This window comes from Pinus tabuliformis, chromosome 8 (assembly GCF_031772625.1).
Source record: "Pinus tabuliformis cultivar Carrire ecotype Pingquan chromosome 8, CPIR1, whole genome shotgun sequence".
NCBI classification, from domain to species: domain Eukaryota; kingdom Viridiplantae; phylum Streptophyta; class Pinopsida; order Pinales; family Pinaceae; genus Pinus; species Pinus tabuliformis.
Window position 1 is genome coordinate 668,734,721 of NC_142294.1, and position 4,475 is coordinate 668,739,195.

The following is a 4,475-nucleotide window of genomic DNA, read 5'->3' on the forward strand; positions in this document are numbered from 1 at the left end:
AATCCTTTGCTTGACATTTTCTCTTCATTATTTTTCACGGTATTAGAATGTGGTATTAGAATGTAGACTATGTAAGACTCCTTGAGAGCAATAAAGAGAAGAACTGTCAAGTTGCATACTACTCTAGAGAGCAGCATCTCAATATTTTTTATAGCAAATGTCATTAGACTTTGTGGACGAGAGGCCAAAGAGAAAGTGTGAAAACAGCTTGAATTTCGCACATGTGAAGAAACATAAGTGTATCTCTTTCACACCTATAAAAGCGGGTAAGTGCATCAATTTCGCATTGTAGAACAATAGAAATTGCGCAATTTTTTTCGGAAAGTTACGAAATTTTGAAAATTTTGGGGTTGACGCACCCCGTAAGTGAAAATAGTGCACAAAATTGCACATCCAATCTTTGTCCGGAAGTGCGCAATGAGAGGAAGTTGAATTTAATAAAAAAGGAACAACTTTATGATGGCTCCACGAAGTCGTCCGATGTTTTAAACGTCAAAATTGACGAATTTTTCAAATATTCAATTGTTAATGGTCAAAAGAAGATCGAAAAGGCAAGTTTTCATTCTTATTTATTTAGAAAAAGGGGCTTTTCGAAATGTTTTTCGAATTGAGATTTTGAGTTAGAAAAAGATATTTTTAAAGCCTTTTTCAAAGGTCTTTTAGATATAAAGAATTTTGTTTTAAAAGGATTCAAGGAATTTGTTAAAAGGCTCACGTAATTTGAGATGCAATGATATCAATTGAAAGGGGCTTATGTAATTTTAAAGAAATAAATCATGTTATTCTTTAATGGCACATAGAGCTCGTTTAATTTCTTTTAAAAACGAAGGGGTTGTTTGTTGGCTATAAGTATTCTAATATTGTTTCTTTTATAAAAAGGAAGCAATACAATAGGGGTTTGTGAAATAATTTATTTTGTAGAGAATTTGTAGACTCATTTTTTTTTTAGAAGTTCAATAAAGGAACCATTGTAGAGATGTTTTATTGCAAGCAATAACTATGTTTGTAATTGGTTTTTTTTAGTGAGCCAACACTCAATAAATGGGAAAATATAAGAGGCTAAGAAAGTCGAAGCAACAGAAAGAGATGTTTGGATTTATTTTTTTTATGATGAGAATCAAAATCTAGAAATAATGAAGCAAGGACAACGAGAAAATCCTAGTATATCCTTAAGAGGAGTTTTCATGTCACAGGGAGTAATCTAGTTAAATGTTAAGAGTTTGGAAAACACCCCTATCCTCTGCCACACATGGATGATGAGTGAATAATTGATAGAAGAAGTAGATAAGGAGCACATAGATGCTCATGAACCCCATTGTGCACACCCACAAGTGGATGAAAATTTGGTGATTCCAATAACAGAGCTTGCTGGTGACAATTTTGTGATTCCAGCAAAAGGGCTTATTGATGACAACTGGCTGAATCTAACAACAAATAATATTGTTGTTGAAAATTTCCTCAATCCGAGAAGAGAGCTTGTTGATGACAATTTTGTGAATCCAACAAAAAATCTTGCTAATGACAGTGAAACTGATATTGGAGTGGTCAATGCTATGGTAAATCAAACAATTAATATTGCTAGTGTAAGCTTTGATAAATAATTGTCGGATAATTATGAGTGGTTGTATATGATGCAACAAAAAAATTATATTGACATTATGATATATAGTTGAGAGATGCCCACTTGAATAAGAAAACCAAGTGGAAGACAAACTATCTACAGCGGCACATGTTAGTAAAGAACTAGAAGAAACAGAGACAAAGACATAGATAGAGGTAGAAGTAAATAAGGAAGCCCACAAAGAGAAAACAAAGACAAAAAATAGAGGCAGAGAAAGAAGCACAACAATAGAAAGTTCTCATTCTATAGCAAAAGGAACATAACCCATGTGGTTTTACAAATGTTTTTTACACTTACCATTGATTCCCAATGTGCAGGTAAACAAGACAATTATGAAGAAGGGTTAAATTTCCTTGAAGCACGGCTTACAACACCATGTCCAAATGAGGTTTGTGTAGAGTTTGAAGCAATGAACCTTGAAGAAAACTTTGATGATAAAAACAATAATGAAATTTTCACGTATTGGAGTTTTGAAGAGATAATTTTTTATTCTCATCTTATCTTGCAGAAAAATGATGATGAAAAGCATATTATAGAAGATGACATGTGGGAGAAATCCACATACAAGTTTTTTTTGAATAAGTCTAGGGCATGCTTAGGAAACCTAGAACAATCGAATAGCTGCACCAACAAATGAAGAAACTAAGGTTTGAAGGATACAACAAGAAGAAAAAACTACAATAATTTAGAGGCTACATGATCTAGAAGAAAATAAGAAGAAAAGGAAATCTGGTTGAAGTCAAAATTTTTAATTGTAAGCCTAACTGAGACATAGACCAGTAGGCATGTTAATTAATTTTTTTAGTATTTGAAATTAACAGGTAGTGTTGGAGAATCTAATTCCAACCACTTGCTAGGTTTCAATACCGTTCATCCAAGTTTCCTAGTTTAGTTTCACTTAGTCCAAATTAGCTCAGTCTCACTGCAATCATTTATTGTTTATGTCTTCAATGTAATCTGATTTAACTGATTCATAATATTGAGAAGAGAAAATATTCTACTGCACATGTTCTCTTCATTCTTTGTCAACCATTGGTTTCACTATACATCAGAAAGACAAGGATGACAAGAATTTCAGTGTTTGTCTTTGCTCCTTGACCCTAGATAGCATTATGGAATATTACAAAGCTATGATTGTAGGTCTACAACATGCTTCCTAGCCTAACATTTGAAAAACCACATCTTTGGTACATTGTCAAGTCGTGTATAGGAGGAGAGTGCTACATATCGTAAATTTGTTTGATAATTTTGAGTTGCTACATATCTGTTGAAGAAATTATTAATCATGTTATCTTGCAAGAAACAACTCTTGCAACACAATTTTCATATTCCACCTGTGTGCCTAACTGCGTCATAATGATTTTTTTGGTGTACATATTAAGATGCTATATACTTTTGGTCTCCTTCAAGTTGATGAGATATACTAAAATATCAAGACCAATGAGCCTCATTGTCCATTGGAGAATACAAGTAACAAGCTAACCTTGTTGGCACATTTGAAAATTTAACCTTTTTACTTTTGTTTTGTTATTTGAGGGCAATACCGATTGCATGAGTACATTTGCGTGTGGATATAGGTTCAATAAGGATAAAATAGTTTCTACATTTTTAAATACAAGTGTTTAGCAAACTTCTTGGTAAAGGATAATTATAAGTGCACATAAATTTTACATAATGGGATAACGGGTACTCATACTGCCCCTTTTGTCCACACTTATTCTTGTTTTTGATGAAAATATGTGTCCTCTTTCAGTGACTAATTGATTATTATATCCATCTAATCTAGAATTCTCTGAACTTGAGGAAGTTAAAAAATTGTAGGCCATTGGAATAAGTCCCCCCAAGAAAAAATTGTGAATGGAAAATAAGAAAAACATAGATCCCACCTTGTTGGTGTTGTTGACCTTAAGGGGTGGATGCTTTTAGTTAGTTATGTTTTACACTCTTGTTCTATGGTTTTATGTTCCTTAGCCTTTTTCTTTGAGGAGATTTTATGTCACTCTCTACTTCACCTTCAGAGGAAGAGATATAATTGAAATTTAGTTGAGAACTTTTAAAGTTGAAGTTGAAACCCTTTATTTTCTAAGCTTTATTGGTGTAAGAGGGTGGAATTTGAAGTGTCGTTGTCAGTTATATTGTTATTGTTCTTTTTAAATCCTCATAAGCATATAATATAGGTGAATATTGAATAAAAAAACATGTAAATTACTATTAAAATTGGTAAATTGTTGGTGAATATAATTCATCTAATCATATATATGTAAAAATAGCTGAATTTCTAACCAAACTGGCGAATATTGTTTTACAGAAAATGTCCAAAAAATAGTCCATTTGTGAAATTTCAGCCTAAAATTCTCCTTAATTGTGCATAGACATTTTTATATCTAGAGTCTTCTCTTCCTTTTCAATGTACACAGAGTACAATTTGGTATCTTTTCCTCGTTATCTTATCATTTATTGAACTTGAAAAATGACCATACTTGATGCACTATTAGAGTTATTGAGCAATCTAATCATGTCTATTGCAGTATTAGAGTTATTGAGCACTCTAATTATGTCTATTGCTATGAATACACTCAAAATCAACAACGAAACTCTCTCAAAAATTCAAGCCTATTTTCAAAATCCACAAGGCAAGATCGACTTTTTGTAGTTTGAATCTTAGTTATAACAAGATGAGCTGGAACAAAAGAGTCATGATTCTAAACTAGTTTTTGTTTCAATAAAATCTCTATTTGACTTTAAGATAGATTCCCATTAATGGATAGAAATGGACCAAATTGGTGAGGTTGAGATTGATTCCCATCAAGATTCAACTTAAGGATAAGATTTGCATGAAGATGCAAAATTGCAA